Here is a 21,732-nt window from a genome sequence, read left to right on the forward strand (position 1 = left end):
ACAGAAAAAAGAAAGGAGGAAGCTCCGTCTCACAGCCTCACCTCTCCTCCTCCCCTCCGAGTCCCGGTACCGGGAGCTGGCAAAGAGACATCTAAGGGACTTGTCGTGTGTGTGGTGGCGGTGGCGCTCAGGGTAATGATTACCGGCGTTCGGGTAATGATTACAGCTGCCTCTGCCCGTGTCAGTGCGGTCCCCCACCCTCGCATAGGCGTGAGACTCTTTTCCTGTTTCAGCCGATGTATTTATTGTGGCAGTTCTGATGGAGCCAGAGAGACAGAATCGCGTTTCAAAAGTCGTCGCCTTCCTGTCTAGCCAGGTGATTTTCCCGGTATTTAAAACAGAGAGGTGTGACAGAGAAAAGCGGTGTGACAGCTTCCCGCGTGTATTTGTGGCTGGAGAAGGCGTTTTCACCGAGTTGTACGTATCTTTCTCTGGGGAATGCCTCAAAAGCTGTAGTAACCTTAGTAAGGTGAACGGCTCTGTGTGTTGACTAAAATTGCGACTGGGTGTGAGCTATATGAAAATTCAGCAGAACTGAAGTGTGGTGAAACTGGGTTGCTGCTTGACGTGTCCATCTTATTTAGGAGCAGGTATGCACGTGGAGTAAAAAGTCACGATGTGTGAGAAAACAGTTACAAATAGTGCTGGTAATTTTTAAGTTGTGTATTTGAGATGGGACTGTGGAAGCATTCAGTTCTGCACATGTGCAGACACTTTTGAGGCAGAATATGCATGATCAAGAAGTTGTAATTGTGTGTATTGTTGCTGCTGCAGTACTTGATCAGGATTTTTTTGGACTATCAAAATAGAAATTAAGATGGTTTTAGTAATTACCTTCAGGGTCTTAATTTTCTACTGTTTCTTGTTATGTATTTCTTTTACCTTCTAAACTGTGTGGTTTTATTTTTCTTTTTAATCACTAGTCATTATGGTATACTTCTATTTATAAAATCAAGGGCTTGAAGTAGGTGGTGGTCAAATTAAGTCACACTTATTTACAGCCATATTTCAGGCATATGTTGTATGGTGATCTTGATATAATCCTAGCCTGGTTTTGGGAAAGATTTACTGTATCTTATGAATTTGTTATTACACTACTGTGCATACATTTTAATTTTAGTAACACCCTTATCCTCTTAATTCCCACTGAATGATTTGGATTGACTATTTTGCTTTTCTGTGCAATTATTCTTTGCTCTGGATGAGTAAAACGGGAGATTATTGTACTAATTTGAAGCCAGATTCCTTTAATTTTAGGCTGTTTGTCAGCTGTTAGCATTTCTGTACGTGTGGCAAGGCAAAACATGTACATCAGGCAAAACTAATTTTATATGTAATCTTGTAATACAGAAACATGATTCCAGACAAAGCTCTCCTTTGTGTCCACCACCTTCCTTTGAGGAATAGCGAGGGATCCTCAAAGAGGATGCTGTCTTCTTCCACGTCCCTCTATCTGCTCTTTCTAGAAGTGTTAAACAACCCCTAGCATTTTTTTCTTAGGGGTGATGGCAAGGGTAGGGTCGATGAGCAGCGCTGATTGCGAATAGCTGCTCTTCCCGGTCTAGTTTTTCCTTTCCAGCGTAACAGATCTGTAAGGCAGGAGGTGCTGGGAGGGGCGTTCCTTTGTTATGTTGACACTTAAATCGCACTGACGGGTGTATTCTCCTCCAGGAATTCTGTGTGATTGAAGGAATTCCTTCAGACGAGGAATATTTTCTCCAGCTGTCTTCCTGCACTGTTAGCCTGTGTACAGAAATTAATTGCTTGGAAGATCACTGCTGTGCGCGTGCCTTTTAGGAAACCCTTGGATTGATTGTTACTTGGCTGTGGCTTTCTAGAAAAGAATATTTCTGCTGGAGCGGGGGGTGTGTGGCGGTCCCGTCTTGTCACCGCGCGAGTCGGCGGCTGCTGGCCTGTGTATGGCACCCGTGGAATAGGTGTTTGTGTGTGCCCGTGGGTGCTAATTGAATTAGGGCTGTCAAAGTATCTTCTGCGTATTTTGTGATCCCTTCTTGACAAGCCTGAGGAAGCCCAGTAAATAACAAAGCTCTCTTTTGGGAAGGTTTACTGTGATAATAAGGAAATAAATAAGGAAATAAAACTACGTTAAGAGATCTCAGTGGTTCCAAAATACCATCGTGGAGAATTTGGGTGGGTGATAAGGAGACGTTTCTCTTTAGCAGCAGGTTCTCCTTCTTGTCTGAAGAAAGATGTAAACTTGTGCGTGCAGGAGGGGAAGGCAGTGCTTGCCCCTTTCCATGGCCTGCTGCAGCCCCTGGGATGGCTCACCACGATGCCCCCCTCGCCCCTGCCCTCCTCAGCACTGAATTTTGAGTGGCTCTGTGCTTTTCTGGGTGCAGGGTAGCTCCCGACCCCCAGCCAGGAACGTGTACCCACATCCAGCCCGCTGTACCCTCCTGCTCAGCTTGGCTGGTGGCATTTCCCACCCAAAATGCTTCGAGGCTCATTGCTTTTGATTTCATCTTTCTGTGTGACAGCTTTGTGGATGCTCTTTTAATTGAAGCACGCTTGCTTTCTGCTCTGCTGTCGTAATACCTTGTATTTATTTTTACTACCTGCAACTGCATCTCAGAGGAGATATTTCTGCTTCTCCCTTTCTGGTGGGTTTGTGTGCATGTGAGAGGGCTGGGGAGGACGGGGTAGCGAAGATTGAACAGCCAGTTATAACTGATTGTACAGATAAAAAGAACCCTTGTTTACGTGAAAATTGTACTGGCTGACATAGTCTCCTCTCTTTGATACAGTAGTCTTGCTGTGTTACAAAATGGACTGGGATAAAATGTAACAGGTTGTTATAATAAGCAGGTAATGTTTGCAGTATTAGCCATTGCCCTTAATTTGCTTGTTTTTTGCTGCACTGCTTGGCCTTGACTGTGTTGTGAAATACACATCACGTACTATTAAATCTGGGAATTCTGCGACATCAAATTTGGTTCAGTAAAGGCATTTGCAGCATATCCAGGTCTCTGGATGAAAAGGGAATATTAATTACTAAGAATTTTTCCATCATTAACCTCTAGATAATGTATATTTTGTACAGAAATTATGTACAGTTTTTAATCACTTTTTAAAAAGTGATTTTATACCAAGTAGTAATTTTAGACTGTTTTAAGATTGTCGCAGCTTAAGAAGTACTTTATCTGTATTGCTCTGCAAGGGAAATACATTGGAGAACAGAACCCATCATATAATTGTAGACAGTGAGGATATATTAAGAGGCTGTGAATTGGTGTGGATAAATACTAGGATGTGCGGTCAAAGAACTTCTTAAAAGAGTCTGGCATGCCTGTATACTTGGTTCTTTTAGTGTTGTTTTACCATTAAGGGGTACACGTTAAAAAAACCCCAAAAGACCCAAATACTTGAACCTATTTGTTTGTTTTTTTGCTTTCTCTGCGAAAGCATAGCCTGTGTTCTCAAAGTGGATGTTCACTGGGTGCTAATTTCCACTCTTGCCTCCCTTTGTCTTACAACAGGTGCCGGAGAGTATTTTTTTTTTGCCGCAGGAGATTGTGTACCCCGTTTTCATTTATTCTTTTTTTAGCCTAGTTGAAAGTTTGCTGCTCCTCTGTTGGTGGTGATGGGATTTTGTAGAGAGGAGCTGTGCCTCAGCCCTATTGCTCGTCCTGTGAAACGTGTGACTAGTACTCGCTTTAAATTGGTTGTAGCTTGCCCTTACCTTTGCTATGCTAATCCTCTATGTGCTCTTGTGTCTAAGAACGCTTCATATTCTAAGTATGAACACGATGTATGGTGTGATCCAGCAGGCAGTATTTCCATGGAGCCCAGTTGATCCCGTGGATATTGTATCCGGTTCAGTGGACCTGCCTACCCTGTGGTCGGAGGCTTTTTGTTATGCATGCATCCTAATTGTTCTTTCTGTTGCCATTGTACGTAGACTGAAGGGGCTGTGCACCAATGCAAATAGCCTTTCTAATACCTTAGCCATTTGCATTATAATGGCTGCATAAATATTGCAGCACGTCTCAATTCACTCACTGCTTTGACTGCTCGGCTTTAAAATAGGTTCTTTCTGTAGCACAGATCTTGTTCGTGGTTGGTATTGCTTTGGAGAGGGGTTCTGAAGTGCATCTTTATTAAATAGTGAAGCCTGTTTGTGATGAGGTGCAATTTTAACTTAGCCATGTTCTAGTCTCCCACTCCTTTCAGCCCACAGGTTGATACATGCACTTGGAGGCAAAAAGAAATTCAAGCTTGAGCAGTTTTTTACCAACTATTTCTAAACTCGCTATATTTGGGGTTGCAAAACACGTTTGCTTGAGATTTGGTTTTGCATTAATTCCAGAAATCCTATGGATGTCTGTGAGAGTATTTTGTGCATAAGGAATGTGAAACATTGTGCCACCATTGTTTTGGTGCTGAAATGTTTGTTGACTTATGACTACACCAGAAGCACCCCAAATTTCCTTTGAAAGTGTCAATGCCGTGATGTGACTGAAAGCAGACACTCTTTTTGGGAACTGGTGGCAGATTGCCATCACCTATCTGTCAGAAGTTTGCTTTACAGAGTTGTTAAACAGAACAGTGATTGGTATCACGTACCTTACTTTTAGTGATTAGTAGATGCATAGAGACTTTTTAATATCGCAGGATGCCAGCTTTTGAAGATGTGAATTAATTTCTTGTGGTTATAGTCTTGTTATTAATATAATTATATAAATTTTGGGAAGGGTAATACATGAAAGTTATTTTATTTTTTGGCTAATCAGTTCTAATCCTAGGGTTTGCTCTGTGTTGCGTGATTTAGTGTGTGAGAACTGCAACAAGAAAGCTATATTTAAATAAAATGTTAGTATTTCTTTTTAATATATCTGGTGTTAGTAGCTTGTCAGTCTTCCACTTGTTTGTATACGTTAAAGCAGTAATAGTTATTCAGGTTAAGGATAAGCTGAATGATGTTGTTAGAATTAAAGTTACAAAAAATGTTTTCTGAAACAGTAAGTGATAGTATTGCAAGAATCCTAAATTTACTTAGGATTTCTATATGATGATTGATGATTCACTTACATATGAAGTATTCTGTGTAGTGCTGCAAACAACACACGTATTACAATAATACAGTATTTTTAACACTTTTTCTGTCAAAAACATGTGTCTGCTAGAGGTTTAGAATGATTATTTATAGTGACGGTCATGAAAATGAAAGGTTGAATAATGTTATGTGAAAGAATAAAAAAAATCCTGAAACCCTGACACCTGAGAACCCTAAGCTGTGGTATATCTATACTTCATGTATAGATATATATGGATTTTAATTATCTATTAGATATTAAAGATAATGTTGGTTTAGTATCTCAAAACTGCTTTATGATTTGCTGTTGTACATAGATCTATGTTTTCAGTGTCTCCATCCTAATAGGACTTCGTATTAAATCAGAAATTGAAGGGTTGTTTTGTGAGAGTCTGAATGGTCAGAGTGATCCATTGGTCTGGCATGTTGTGCTGACTGGGAAGAAAAAGAAGTGTATTTATTACTTTTATGAAGAAATACCTGACTGGCAGCCAAAACGACCAGGGCCTGATATTTGTTTGTAGCCGAGGTGAAGCAGTGATTGTGGGGAGTCAGAGTTCTCTCTTTTCCTTTCTCTTGCCTGTGTCCCAGTCATCTAAATCTTGGCAAACAGGGGATTTTGCTCTATGTTCATTATGAGGCTTCTGTCCTGTGACTGGCAGTAGTGGTAGTCTGTGTAATTGTAGCATGTGAACTGTCCAGTCTTCTGTATAATAAGATTTCTCACTGTTGTAATTTTTTGGATGCTGAAAGTTATAATCTGTTTTGTAATACACAGCATTAATCGTGGTTATTGAGAATTACCATGGGACGAAATATTCATGTTCTGTCGAAATACTTAAATCAAAATTTTTTTATTTTTTTACTGTTTGAACTGTTGCATAGTTTTTTTTTTTTAACTAAGCAATTCAGTGTGACACTGTAAGTTAAAGCTTGTGTAGCACAGTAGTGAAGGTTGTAGTAAATTTGTAGGTGATTGGCTGAAGCTCTTTACTCAGCTGCAGGTGCTGAGTAAAGTGCATTGTGCCATGGAAAGGTTCAGGGTCTTAGCTGCACTTTTATTTTTTTTATCTGTTAGAATTAATCTAGCAAAAGACTGGAATTTGTTCCATTCTCATAAAAAAAAAATTAAAAAACTCTTATAATCTCTCTCAATGCTTCTCTCAACAACCCCCCATCAACCTCAGCGATCCAAGGCAAGGAAACAATTGCGTAATCGTTAATCTCTTCATTAGATGAACAGTTGTATTTCTGAAATTGTGATGTTAGAGTTTTGCGCTCTTTTATATCCCCCTTCCCCCTCCACTGCAGAAAAGCAGAACTGTGCATTTCTTTTAATTCTGAGGGATAACTTCACAGACAGGAGTCTTTTGTAGATTGCTGTAAATACCAGCTCCTGTTTAGAGCTGTAGTTGCAGGGAGTCACTGTGTGTAGCAAAGAGAAAATGACTTCACTGGCAAACTATATGGCTCCTGGAGGCATCAGGTGGCTTAATATGTAAACAAAAGTCCACAGCAGTCAAAAATAGATCTTTATAAAAAGAAATAGTGCAAAAAAGTGACCTCCTGAACAAGGAAGTGAAGGGCTACCAGAGAATCCATCTGCGTAGTCCTGCAAAATGCTGATCATAGCGGAATATGAAGGACTTAACATGAAAACCCATTTTGCTGTTGCTTCTGGCATAGCACTTAGAGTATATGACTTTTAAAAATGTTTCTTGTAGAGAAATGACTGTACAGTCAAAGGGTCTAAAGCCAAGAAAAATTCTATAAAATATGCATAAGTTGGAATGATTAGAATAATTTTCTTATTGAAGGGATGGATGGGTTAAATGAAGCCTCAGCTCAAATGTTCTTGTTAACATACTAAACCTATGACTATTACTTTTCTAATAGTTCTTAAGATCTAACAGCTATTGTACAGTACTTGCAAAGCCTAAAGTATTTCTTCCTAAAGAGAATTTTATAATACTGGCTGTTACATGAGCTCTTTTGAATTTAAAATTCTAGATGATTACTTTTCATGAAAAGGGAAATTTATGTTAGTAAATAGCATGAATTAAGATACCTGGGAACTTGTCTTTGTGCAGCAGATTTTGTTTTGGTAAGTCCCTTTAGCTCTTTTTGAACTCTTAGACAGTGTGCAGATGATGACAAATTTCAGGTTATCATATTTATTTTTCAGGGTGGGCTACATATTTGCTTTTTGGAATATTCAGAAAACTGTTTGGCAGCTTTCTTTGTAGCATATTGTGTGTGGCAGGCCTAGTTAGGAGGGAACAAAACTTTAAATATTATGCCCATGAGTTGTAATTCACACAATACATAAAACAACCTGGATTTTTTTTTTCCCATGGCTTCATCCATAAATTTGTTTTCTGTGGTTTTAGGTCATTGTTAAGAACATTTTTTACAGTAGTAATTTCTCTTCTCTCTTTTCCGTAAGAAGTCTTCAGATAAATGTTGGTAGTTATTTTTTGCTTTTAAATTGTATCCTGCCTTGTCTTTTAAAACTGTCTCTTTGCAGTCCAGCTCTTTTGAGAAGCCCTAAGTCATACCCAAACAGATACCGAGGTTTCAGTTACATGCTCTCACTGTAGTATCATGTTTTCTTCTTCTAAACTGAGATGCTGTTTATTGAACCAATTAGCTGTTGGGTGCAAGCCAGAACTTTCTCCTGAAATCAGAATTAATGAATAAACAAATTCCACTGGAAGGATTTCTATTCTCCACGGGCAGTGACAGTTAACGTGTGACAAGGATGCGGTTTATACCCTGCAACCTCAGTGCCTCTGTGTGTCTGGGTCTGTACTCGGCCCTGCCAAAATCAGTGGGGTAAACTTCTGAGTGTGGATTACACGTTTGCATCATATATTTGATGGTATGCCTGTCTTGGACTGTTTTTGAAACCATTCCAGCTCTTCTGTAGTCAGCAGATGGGATGCATACGCCTTCATTAACAAGCAGTTAACTCCGCTGGTACGACTGAATTTTCATCACGCTCCGGGTCTCTGACTTGGCTCTTTCTACATTCCAGCTCCCACTGTTTGTTCTGCTCTCTCTAAGAAGAAATCCACAGTAGCGTTACATGCTCCTGCCCTCCTGTGGTAACGAAAATCCAAGTGTTTTTCTCAAAATCAGGTTGTGTAAAAATAAAAGAGAGGAGAGTAAGGAACTGGTTTCTCTCTTCTGGAGCAGCTGCTCTCATCTCAAGATGTGCATTTGATTTTGGTGAAGTGTTCTGCTTCAAAAGCCCTGAGAAAATCATAGTTATTTCTGAAGTTGCTGTTGCAGTATCAGAAAAACATTGTAGCCTTTTAGAGTTTTGAATTAACTTACTATGATATGCACTATTCCTTTTGCATTAGAGCAGAGAAACCAAGGCACAGAAATTACAGGGAATTTCATCAGCAGCAATGGCAATGGATGGGATTGCTTTGCCTTCCCTGCTGTGAGCTGGTGGCAGCTAGAACCCAGTTCCAGCACGTGCCTTGGGGAGCCTGCCTGGACGGGTGACCCATGCCAAGGTCACCATGGTTAAGAAACAGAGATGGATCCCAACCCCAAACTCCTCACTCCTTCCAGACAAGTGCAAGATGGAGCAGGGCAAACAGATGTGAAACCATTACTGCTGGATATTAGTGTGTTAGATCTTTGAACATGCAGTGTGGTGACCAGTAGTCATGTGGCCTGAAAGGATCCTGAAGTGGTTATAGTCTGTATGTGACCTCTTGTTTCTTTAATGATCCTCTTTATTAATAACACTAAAAGAAACCTGCTTAGGTTCAAAGCTAATGGTGTATATAAACTAGGGACATACTACCTCAGTCTCTATAGGCAAATGTTTATGTGTTATTCTCAACCTGTAAAATCTTGGAATGAGAAATCTGTGTTTGTCACAGCTTTCACTCCTGTGATTTTCAGTGTCTACTGAAACTGTGGGTTTTTTTTCTTTTTTTTTTTTCTTTTCCACTTAAACCTATATTATGTTATCTGGGAGACATTCACAGTTTGTACACTGATGGTTCTTTGGACCAGCTTGCTGGCTCTCTTTCAAAAATATTTAATATAAACTGATCAGTTGTATACCACGGTAATCTAAAAGTATGCTTTAGAGCTGCTTCTACTGATTTTCTCATTGTTTTGTACTTTTACAGTGTAATGTTTGGTCCCTCTTCATCTTTGAAGATGCATAATTAACAGTGAAAATACATTACATTCAGTTCCAACAAAAAGAAATGGTCCAGAATAAATTTCTGTAATTTTGGCTGTAAATGTCTTATTTTATGACAGAGAAACAAGTTAATGCAAGGCAAATGGGTGTATAGAGCCTGAAAACTACTCATTGCTACTGCTTGTGTGTTCTCTTATCCTGAGGTAACATGAGGTATCCTGCCTCTGTTCATCTTAATGCACACATTCAGGTATGTGTGCATGCCTGAACTTTTTACAAGTGACTAGTGTGCTTGCACCATTCAATTACTGTGTTAGCAGGTTTGTCTAGAGGTATCAAGTTTTGAAATATGAGTAGGGGGGAGAGAGCATGGAAGGTTTGTATGTGAGTGCTACTTTCAATATACTGTTTTTGAATAGAAATTGATAATGATTTGAACTTTCTCATGCACTTTCTCCGTGATGAAGTAGTGGCTTGTATGTCATGTGAAAAGCAAAGGATGATGAGCTACAGAGAGTTCTGCTTGGGTTGTGTGTGGCTATAAAAGCTCATGGAATTTCAAGTTGTCTGTTTAAGTGCAGAATGTAAAATGACTGCTCAGACCCTTTAAATCCCTTTCAAGAGTAAACTTTCTTTCCTCTCTAAGAAACTTTCTCAAGCAGTGGAGGGTAAGATGGGCAACAGCCCTGGATATCTGTTATGATTTTTATGTAAATTCAGTGTTGTATGACCTGGTTTATAAACTACATGAGAGACTAAGGAACTAGTTATCAAGTCTTCTTTTGTGGGGTTCTTTTTTGAGGGGTCTTCCACATGTACTGCAGGTGTGTGTATATATTCATGCAGTACAAATGTGCTGCTCCTCAGTTACCAAAAGTGAATGGGCAGAACTTGATTAATAGAATAGAATTAATTATTCTGGAAGTGTTACTTTTTGCCCAGTTTTTGGCCACTTTTCAGGTAGCTACTCCAAAATAAGGTTTTCATTGATCCATTGTACAGATGACAATTCCAAACCCCTTAGGATTCGTTTACTTAGGATTCGTTTGGAGTCTCATTTTCCTTGCTGCCAAAACTCTAATTACCAGCTTGCAAGCGCTGTAAGTTCTCCTATCAGACTGGTTGTGTGGTCTGTTTTCTTAATCTGATCTGATCATGGGCACTTTACATTTGAGACTACTGTTTGATTTTGATTATTATTATTATTATTAACATGCAGCTTTTAGCACTGCCTAGTGCTAGCAGTCTAGTGTAAATAAAATGTCCCAGCTCGAAAAGCAGTGATAAGTGAAAGCTTAAACATGTGATCACAGAGCAGACTAATTAGCCAGTGCAAAGAAGTTGGTTCTTTTAAGTCAAGCTTTTCATTTGCCTTTAAGGATCACTTTCAATATGAGGTGTTCTGATATGCTGACACCATTGTAATTTTACCATTTTATATGTATCTATATCTACATCTATATATCTATATCTAAAGGAGGTGGGGAGAATTTGCACTATTTGTGAAGTTCACCAAACTCACTTGTGGATCACTCCCAGCTTTATTTTGGTACTTCTGATGACAGGTAGTGGTTCTTGAAGAAGTAATGTGGCTTTTATGCAAGTCTTATGATATTTGAAACAATATCTAGAAATAATAAATAACAAATTGACAGCTCCTGATAATACAGGTAAGGAAGAAATTTTAACAGGAACAGATGGTAGATTTGCTGTGTTAGCTCTTTGTATTTGGTATTCAGTCTTTTGTATCTCTGTTAGCAGCTTCATATATTGTGTGTGCAAGCATGGCTGTTATGTTGGAGCATGCAGGGCAGCAGAGCTTGGTAGCAGTCCACATGTCAGAACTGCCTTGCAGGGCAATGATTTGCTTCCTTTTTCTGAAGGACAGGTGGAAGGTCTATTTGGGCAAGAAAGACTTTGGGCACTGAACTTTTTTTTAGATAACACTTTGTAGCCCCATCTAGACATACCAATAGCATGACCAAAGCATGGAGGGGATAGACAATTTTCCTGCAGATTCCTGCAGTTTTGGTGTGTTTGTAAATATAAGAGAGGAAGTGGACCCATAAAAACATCCCTTGAAGATATCACATTCTGCTGGGGAGCACAAATCAAAATAATAATTCACTGATAGATGCTAAAAGTAGGAAATAGATGGTGCTCTGTGTGATCATGCTGAATGCAGCCTGCAGTGATGAACCTGACTGTTGGCAAGGATCATCTGGCCTGGATTTAGTGGTAATGTTCTTTGCTCTGCAAAATAAACTAGAGGTGGGTTGTGAGAGAAGTGAGCAGTGAAGTAGTATCATCTGCACAGATCTGACATTAGGAATTTGGGAGTTAGAGGACAGCGCACAGTGTGTCAAACAACAGAGGCTGTGGTTAAAACCTCTTTTTATCAGTTGTGTTTCCAACTGGTAGTCCTCACAACCACAGATCAAATTTAGACTTAGCAAACAAGAATAATTTAAAATTAAAATTTCCTTTTTTGCATCATGTCTAAATTTGATCCCCATGGGATGGTGATTTAATATAAAGTGATTTTATGTGTATATTCATTAAAAAAAGAATTTAAAAATGTATGTTTATAGCATTGAAGTATACTTGAATACTAAGTCAGTACTGACAATAGTCAGACTAGTTATGTCACTCTCTGTCCATGTAACAATTACAGAAGCTTTTGGTTTGGTAGAAATTTGTGCAATACAAACAAGTGATATTCAGCTCTTCAGACTGCAACTTCTTCTCCACCTTCTGTTTGAAGAATTACTGTCAGACAATGTAAGAAGGGGAGGAAGGGGAAATTGTGGGGGAGAGAAGCTGCCCCCCTTTGCACAACCTTATGTCCAAGGAGCTGGAGGCTGGTAGGGAGGAGGAGGTTTCATCAGACACATGCTTATCCTTTAGCCCTGCATAGGAATGAAAGACTTGATGTAATTGGTCTGTTTCTTGCCTTGCAGCAAAGGGAAGGGATGGAGTAAGGCTTGGGACAGGGTGGAGGAATACAGCACTGGCATGCTGTGCCTTGCTGGGAAGGTGGTGTTGGCCATGCCCTGTTGCAGGGGTCACACCAGTTCAGGTCCTGCTCCATGTATCTTTCCTGCCTAGTTCTGTTGTCCTGCCTGTCTGTCTGCTACTGCTCTTTGGTTGTTATTCCTATACATTGTCATACTTACAGTTCCTTGCAGGCTGTACCCAGTACTCCTGTCCCGCTTCAGGTAAGTGCTGGTGGTTGTCATCTCTCTTTTACCTGTACTTGTGTTCGTTCTCTTTTTCTGATCCTTATGTTTTCCTTGGAATGACATTCCTGTGCTTTTTCTTCCCTTCCCACTATTTTGAGAATGGTTGAGTAAAAAAGGAACAAATCAGTAGCAAGTATTTCTTAAAAGTACTTAATCAACTTCCTTGGTAAGCTGATTTTTATTTATTTATTTTTAGAGGTTCAGGTACCTCTACAGTGTTTCAGTTTCTTCTTTTTCCTTCTGTTCAGGAGCTCTTTTCTCACGTCCTCAGATATTTTCCTTGTATCCTCATACTGTTCATATATAAATACAGTACCCTCGTTTTGAACATATTGTTCTGGAGCATATTGTCATACTAAAATTTGTTCAGTCCTTCTAGTTGATTTGTGAGGCTGTGTACTTTTTTTCTGAGTGCTTGGTTTGAAAAAGGCAAACTCTCTTTTAATCTGGATTCCTTCAACCTGTACTACTCCTGAAAGGAGCTGAGACCAGTCCTCACCTCTGCAGTTCAGAGAGGAGCAGATGTGGGCAATCCTAATGCTGTGAATCACCTGTTCTCAGCTTGCACAGACCAGTGCAATCCTCTGGTCCATTTAATTAATATGAACAGATCTTGTAAGGCACAAGTATCTGGAGACCAGCAGGTCTGGTGAGACATTGTGTTGTGCCTGAGCTGGTGTAAAGGTTGCATTTTTAAATGTTCACAAACAGATCAGATGATTCCTTGCTGAATTACTTAGACATTTGTAAATGACATGTGTTTTTTTTCCCTAAAGCAAAGGGCAATCAGGTGCAAAAATGTAATTCAGTATAAATAGGCATACAGTACAATTTTGATTTTAATTTTCTGAGGACAGTGATATGAACTTTCATGCAGTTCTAAGCTGGCCTGCTTTTTCATAATTTTTTTCAGATTTCCATTATCTTATTAATTTTTTTTGAAAGTGGTAAGATAAAAGGCTTATTGTTACATCATATTTGTACAGTGTTGTTTAGTTCAGATTGCGTGTGTAGATTTTTTTGTCACCTTTTTCAGATTAACATTGCTGCTACTTTCTACTTTTATAATACACAAACCTTTCAAGCATGCTAAAGAATATATCACCAAGTGGATTTTTGACAAGCAGAAATCATGTTTTTCACTGTTTCTAGGAAAAATGTCATTGGAGACCTTTTGTTTTTTTTAGAAAAAAACGATGCCTCATCTGAACAGATTTTGAAGAATCTGCTTGGAAGGGATCATAGTGGTTTTCTTTTTTCTTTTTTTTTTCTTTTGAAGGAAAACATCTTGTTCCTGTGAAGAGACCTAATTTATCATGCATTTTTCAGAATTGTTAGTATATGTGAAATAATCTTTTAATCAGGCTTGTAGTTACAAACAGAATAGTCTTTATTGCTGCTTGTAGTCTTTTGGGTGTCAGGCTAGGGCTTGAGGTGTTCTGTACATCAGGCTCTTTGATAGGGCTGAGCATGAGGAGTGTTCATGGCAGATCTGGACATTCCACAGTTCTTCCTAGGAAGGTGAACAGAGCTTGCTTTCTCTTCCTTGTTTGTTTCAGTTTTATCTTCCATCCTGGGAAAGAAATTTCTGGGATCATCTTGGGAATCTGTAAGCATGTGGATGAACTTGCAATAAATTCAAATGCTGTAAATTTGGGGTTTTTTGTAATGCTAATGCATTCAATGTTAAATGGGGGGAAAACATGTAAAAAACTAAATAAAAATACTCTAAATTAAGTTTGCAATATAAAACAATGAAAATTAGACAGGTGTGAATGAGGTGGTTTCTAGTGCTTTAGGTGACCATGCTTGTCAGAATGTGTTTAACACATCTCTAATCATTACATGCTTTTGCTGTTTCTAAGACCCCTTCTCCATGCAGTGTGTAGGAGCAGGAGTGGTGTTTGTTGACTGATTACTTTCTCAGTATTTTTATATCTGGGTTACTCTCTTATATAGAGTTTCTTATCAGCTGCTTCTTGCCCACCATCCCCTCCAGTCCTTGTTCTAGCTCCTGCCTGTTTCTCAGCTTGCCTATGCTCCAGGCAGGAGCTTTTCTCCTCTGCCTGGCTCCTGTGATCCAGTGGAAGGTGGGCAGGACAGTAGGAGGGTGTCTCAGCTGAAAGGAAAGGCCTGTTTGGCCACTCTGTATTTGACTTGCTCTGTGGGAATGTCTTGTATCAGAAGTTGTTGGCATGTAGGTGTTGAGGAGGTGAAGCAGGCTCGGAGTTTATGAAATACTCAGTGCTTTGTTGCCAGAGGAACTCCTTGCAGTTTTCTCATTAGAGTTTCAAAGTGGCCAGGAGTGAATACATGGTGAAATTTACTGTGGCACCAGACATTTTAACAGATTTGAAGTTCCTACTCTAAAATCAAAATGCTAGTTATGAAATTGGTGTTAAAATTACCTTCAACATGAACAGAGCAATGTGCTTTTACCAGCTGTCAGTCTTATAACCAACTCAACCAAATAAATTATCTTACCTTTTCCCTTTATTCTTATGTCACCTCAAGGCCCCTCTCTCCAACCCCAAAACAACCTGAAAAATCCCAAGGGCTGGCAGGTGGATGCTGGTAAATGTCAGCTTTGAGAAGTGAAGTCAATAAAGGTTAACGTGATTCAAGAAGCCTTTGCCACAGTCCACTGTCTGTATACAGCTGTATACAGTGTTAGAATGCATCTGTTTGTTTAAATATTACACTCCTTTATGTCATTGGGTTTAATTCTGTTGTGCTCAACAGGGAAAAACAGTTGAAGGCTTTGAATGACGCTTGGGGGCAATTTTGTTCTTCGTCACCTCCTCAGAGTGTGTTACGAGCCCACATTTCTATGGTGCCGTTAATTTGCAAACTTCCCCAAGGTATTTCTGAGTTGCTTTGGCTTCTCCAGCTCTGGTTCAGCATCGTTTCAAGCTGTGGTGCAGGACAGTGGTGGAAGCTATTCAACCATGTGCAGCAATGCAGGACAAGAGGGTAAGGACAGAGAGGGAATAATGCAAAATCCGGTTGAAACTGCAGGGAGAATCTGGGTTGAAACTGCAGGGAGAATCTGGGTGGGCAGAATGCAATTAACCTGAGAAATGGAGGGGTTAAAAATGAGGCTCTAGCTGGAGTGGACACACAAAGTACAGGAAAAACACCATTTCTCTTTGGCAGTTTGTAGTTCTTGCATCTGAATAAGAATGCTTGGAGGGCAGAAGTGGTCTGTTCATATAATGTTTAGGCAAATGATTGCTGCGAAAAACAGATGAGAGTATTTTAACTTATATCCAATTATCTGAAACACAGCAGTTTCTTTTACTGGTGTTCTATCTATTCTAACTTGGCCTGAATCGGTTTGCTTTCACCAGGTAAGATGCATTTATCTGAAAGGATCATATTACAAAACCAAACAAAAAAACCTCACTGGAAAAATTATTGGTTAAGCAGGAATAGGGGAAGATGTGTAGATATTTTTGATTTTTCATTCAAAATATTATAAAATTGTTTTGATTTCCTGTAATATTTAAATGTATAATGTAAACTTTTGGAAAAATATGCCTTAATAAAGAAAACAACTTTACTTGATCATTTTGCAGTTTTCAAATAAATTTTATTTAATTTATTTGTAATGAAGCAAAAATGTACACTTAGATTGGAGCAAATTTGATTCTGACTGTGTTGGTTATCTATGAAGAATGCTGATCTGTTCAAGGAGGTATTTATTTTCTGAGAACAAGTCAGATGCAAAATATGTTAATGAATTTTAAAAAATGAGATGTATAATTGGGAACTTGTAGGTAAATATGTATATTTTTGGACTTTGCCAGACCCTTGTATATCTTCCAAACTCACAGTATTAGTTGGAAAAGAAATGTTATTGCATATTTCCTTTTCTATACATTAGTTATAATTAAACTGGTTGTTAAATAAAACAAATATATCCAGGCTTTTCTCATCTTAGCTGAAGATCAAGAACTGCAAAAAATTTTAGCAAAAAAAAACCGAACCTGAACAGGGGCCAGATATTGTTCAGTGCCGAGCTGCCATAGTGTAGCTGTTGTGGCTTTGTCTGCTAGAACATAGAAAGTAAAGAGTCATTGCTCCTTTTCATCTTCAGAATTGCCTTAAAAGCATGTTTAAAGTTGATTTTTAGATAGGCTTTTTTCCTAGCATAGTATTCCTCTGCAAAAGGATCTTGTGACCTACAGAGTCACTAATTATGGTCAGAAAATTCAAGGGACTGAAAATCATCCAGCACTGAACTTTGTGAAATGGTCATAATTATTACATAAAAGATGTTGAAGAAGAAGAGCAAACTTACTACATCAAATTCAGAGACAAAGAAACAAGGAGAAATGCTACAATAAACAAGATTTTTGCTTTTTTACTAGATAATTCTGTGTTGCTGGTAGGAGCCAGGGTGGGGTGCCACTCTAGATAGTAATGGAGCAATGTTTTATTTAGCTGAGATGGAAGTTAGTGTGTGGTTTGTATGTAGTGTGTGGTTAGTGTGTGGATCTGTAGGATCAATATAACTTAATTTGTTGATAATATAGATAATTAGTAGATGATATGTTACTCTGCTGTTGCTCTGTGTGTTTACTTTCTCTCCTGCCTATCATTCTTGTTTTGTCTCCTGTTTGGTAGGTTTTGTTTTGATAAGTTGTTTTTATTGCCCAGAGGAAATGGTGAATGAAAGAAAAATATTTGATGCTGGTTTGAAGTTTGTATCATCACCTTTGGTGGGACCAGTGCCATTTGGTGTCAAATTTGTACCACAGCTGTGTGTGGCAGGCTGCTTCCTTTGTTAGTAGGAACTGTTGAGGGACCTGAATGGTTGTGCCTGGATGCTGTGTAGCGGTAATAGTGAAGTTTTATTGTAGTGGAAAGTAAGTTTTTGCTACAGCAGAGTGATCTTTATTCAAAGGAGGGTGTTGGGTGGGTTGGGAGCACTTGCTGTCGTGGAAGGTTGTATGGCACGTTAGTACAGAATTTGTATAGTCACAAAAATGAGAACTGGGTTTTACTAGATGAATATGTCCACTTAGAATAACTTTTCTTGAGGCATATTAGAACCTGCACTAAGCCCGTGAAATTTGTTTCATCCAATAAGTTACAATTTTCAAATTTCATGTATTATGCAGGATTACACAGCCTGCTGATACAGCGAGTTACCATGGAAACAGAGACATGCAGCTCAGAAGGTACATGCTGGGGGGCCACACATGCAGAAAGTACCTTTTTACATATTAAAATAAGCTGCCACATGGAGTTAGCAGAATTCTTTGTACTTGCTCTTGGAGTCTGTTTCTACAAAAACATGAAATGGTACTTTATAACTTGGCCAAAAACTAGTGGGGGTTTTTCCTGTAAAGGAGAAAAAGAGAAAATGCTTCATAAAAATAATGTTGGAGTGCACAGAGTGAATCACAGTCTGTGTATTTTTGTACTGGGTAGGTGAGTTCAAAGGCAGGGCAAAAAAGATTATTTCTACCTCCTGGGAACTTCAAGGCGTAGGTGACTTTCTGTCTGCAAGCGTGGAGCCTTTTTGTCCTGATAGCTCTGGACTTTGGTACGTGACCTGGCACTTAGTGTAGAGAACTACTTCCAGAGAGCAGCAAATCTGATGACCAGCAAGTGAAGAGATGGATTCCAAAGCTTTGAAACCAGCAGTAACACCCATGTGCCTGCCTGTGTGCTGTGGAAAGGCATGGCTGTGTCAGAAGCTGGGATGGGATGTCCTGGCAGATATACCTGGTTCTGCAAGCACAAAATGATCAACCACCAAGCATCTCTTTCTTATTTATAGGAGCTTCAGGTTTAATTGCACATAGGTTTGTAATTAGGTGCCTACAGTTACAGATGTGTCTGCAGATTTAAGACACCACGAGTAAATCGTAGGGAAGCCTTTGGAAACGGTCTGGTTGTTTCCCCCTTTGGATTGACTTTTGCTCAGTTACTCTCTTGACCTCCAGGTTTTGTTTGAATGCGAGACTGGGTAATGCTCAGCTGTTCTGCAGCCGTGGAAGCAGCAGGCAGTCAGGGAACGGTCTTGACTGCAGTCCTTTGGCAGATGAAGATATCCTAAAGGGCTTAGTGGGCTGTCAGGGTCCAGGCTCCTCACTTACCCAGCTCCACAGGCTTGGGCTGTGTGTACAGGGAGGCAACAAACTACTCCCTCAGTGTGAGGGGATTAGGGTGGAAAGTGGGGCCACAGCCAGGTGTACTGAAATCAGGCTACATTGGGAATCTATTAGCTGGGCATTTACTGGCAGGACTGAGATGAATTTAATGGTTAGCCTTCTCTATTGAACAAGCCAAGCATTGCAGCTGGCAGGAAGAATCATTACAGTATTATGCTACTGGCATTGACCATCCTGTACTCCAAAATAATGGAGATTCTTCCCAAATAAAAGAAGGTGTCTGTTGACATATTTTAGGAGCACTACTTTTGTTGAGATAGATGAAGAGATGTTTTGGATCTATGATGGTTCCCGTGCTGTCTCCCTACTTCTGAATGAGGTTTTGTGTTCAGAGGAGCCATGTAACCGCCTGGTGACTGATTCAGCAGTTTGCTCCCAGCTGGTCTGTGGTGGCTGCAGTGGCAGAAGCTGAAATGCACTTATGCAGATGAAAACTCTGTAGGTCAGATGTTTGAAGCAAATTGTAGGAGAGAATGTGCTTTGTTTGCAAGTGACTCGTTGGCTTAAGCTGTTTGGGTTTCCAACTGAAAGTCGTGACCATGGTTTTGTTCTTTTTGGGTTTGCTTTTTTTTTTTTTTTTTTTTTTTTTTTGCGTATGTGGTATTGAGAATGGAAAGTCATTGTAGCCTCTTGGGCTAAGCTTTAAATTTCATCCATTGCTTATTGATGTGTTCATGTGTGTGGTGTAGTGGAATATGAAATGTTTTTGATATATCCTGTGCTATTCTAAGTAAAGTGTAAGTACTTGTAAGAAGGTAGATTTTTTTGTTTGTTTGTTGTTTGCTCATGAGCAGGTGGTGTTGCAATTACTAGATAGTGTTTGAACTCTACCTTGTTGTTCAAAGCCACTTAGGGCTGACTAATCAGAATTTCCTAGATCAGAACTGCAATCTCGAAACATTTTCTTTTTTATTTTGTAGTGGAATCATTGTCTGCTTATTCTAGAGGGTCAAGTAAGTCTGAGCTGATTCCTTATTTCTTTGACATGTGTCATATTTGGAATGATCCTCTTCTGTTATTCGGGTTGAAAAGCCCTAACTGTGGTGTGTGCCCTTTGGGTTGAGTTTAGTACAAACACAGAATAAAGAGAAAAATCATTCCTATCCCATGATATAAAATTTTACATGTAGTAAAGAATTTTCCTTTCAAATGCAGGCCTATAGGTTTCCTGCTACATTGCAGAAGTAAAATCCTGTTTCATTTGAGTGTAGTCTCTTAGGCTTGATTGAAAATGATGCCTTGTATATCACATGCTCAGAATATTAGAAAGGTTGATGATTTCAAGTGCCTGGTTTGTTTACTGAAACACCAAATGGGAACCAGTAAGAGTTTAGGTGGAGCTGTAAAGTGACCATGTTGTAAGATGATGTGCCATGTGATTTTCCTTTGGCAGAAAAGCCTACTGTTGGTTAGCCTCATCACTTAGAGGGAAATATTTCAACTGTGGGAGGATATTTTATTTCAATTAATGATTTCTTCTTCAACCACCTCTGTGAACTCAGAGGAAACTTCTGTATACTTTCAAGTCACAAGACACTTTAACAAATCCTCAGAGCACTGAGGGACTGCTGAGAGTACCTCATGCGGCAATGGCCTTGTTGTGGGAGTTCTCACTGCTCTGAGGTGGGAGCAGTGAGGCTTGGAGAGGGACCTGGGTGCTGTCAGCAAGGTGAGCTTTGGCCATTCCTGCTGGCTGGCTGCCCCTGCACCTGAGATTGGGCACCCTGGCACCAGGGTGGCCCTGGGGCGGTGTTTCATTAGAGAGCTGCATGCAAGCTGCTTGAAAGTTTGTTCGTATGAAGTCTAAATTAAATATATAGTCAAGGGAAAGTCTTTACAAAGCTATGAGGTAATATTGGCAGTTGATTATTTTATTGGGGCTGGGGTAATGAATTTGTTCTGCAGTAGTGTGTAGGAGACAGTTAGGTCTTTTACAGCATTTTTTTTGAATAGCAATTCGGTGAAATCCTTTATCTCAAGCCTCATATTGTATTAGATAGTGACCGGGAAACATCAGCATTTATATTACCAAATTGCAGTGATTAGTTTAGTATCCCTAGAAATTGCAGACGTGCTTGTTCCTACATTACCTCAGTTTTAATAAAACTTTTATTGCATAAATGTAGGTTGTATTGCTGAGAATAACTGAAATCTCTTTTCAATTACTTGTACATATAAAAGAAAATCATTAAAATATAGAGGATTAGTGCATTACTCTTATCCAGGCAGTATGAAAGGTGATACAGTTTAGGCTGAAGTTGTTTCTGTTTCTGAAAGTTCATCAGTTACAGTTGACCCAAAAAAATAAATACATCTGGTTTATGTTCACTTGACATGAGGAGTGAATCAAAACTCTGCTGGTTATTTATAGCTATTTACAAATATTTTACTTCAAAAAAACCATTCAGAATAGGGAAGAGATTGTGTCCCTTAACTTCTCTAAAAGTTTTATTTTCCCTCATATACTGTGCCAAGCAAGAGTCTTATTAAATTTTCCAAGTTCTCCAAGACAATAATAGTTAAATGTTTTTATGTCAATTAATATTGACAGGAAGTCAGTTTGAACAGCATTGGAAAATGGAAGTAGTTGGCAGAACTGACTAATTTCACTGAATTTCCTTTTGCTAAAAATATCTCTAAAAGAAGCTCTCCTTTTGACATACAATGAATGTTTGTTTGACTCTAGCTTAGAATTGATGGTGACTCTTGTCCTTTAACCTAAAGGGCTTGAAAAATATGAATAACCTTTTGAAACATTTAGCTTCCTCTGTAGTATATGTAATTATACTCATGGCCACCAAAAGTTTACATACATTCTTGAATTGATGTATGTGAGTAACCCCATGAGCTTGAATGATCTGCAATAGAAAGAGAAGTTCTGTACACCAGCTTATGTGAAGGTGGGCACTTCATTTATATACATGTTGATAGGATTGAGGTAACAGGGTTAGGCCTGCTACCAGAGAGCAACATACAGTGTCAAATATGTATTCTCATTTATATTGCATGCAGCTATGTTAAAAATACTTTTATAGATAGGTTGCAATGGCAAGTATTAAAAGTTATAAAATACTAGAA

General features: G+C 39.1%; 1 protein-coding gene across 2 annotated transcripts in view; it reads left to right on the plus strand.

Annotated features, from left to right (window-relative positions):
• The first annotated feature begins 231 nt into the window (after nt 1-231).
• SHOC2 (SHOC2 leucine rich repeat scaffold protein) overlaps nt 232-21,732 on the plus strand; it is a 64,777-nt gene continuing 43,276 nt past the window's right edge. Inside the window, exon 1 of one of the 2 annotated variants that reach the window (XM_008926343.3) lies at nt 232-316. The gene's annotated coding sequence lies outside the window, so the exon portion shown is untranslated. Of the gene's footprint in view, nt 317-354; nt 418-21,732 lie in introns of those variants that run through there. The other variant, XM_018069308.2, reaches the window with a different exon arrangement.

This window comes from Manacus vitellinus, unplaced genomic scaffold (assembly GCF_001715985.3).
Source record: "Manacus vitellinus isolate BGI_N305 unplaced genomic scaffold, ASM171598v3 scaffold_15_pilon, whole genome shotgun sequence".
NCBI lineage: Eukaryota > Metazoa > Chordata > Aves > Passeriformes > Pipridae > Manacus > Manacus vitellinus.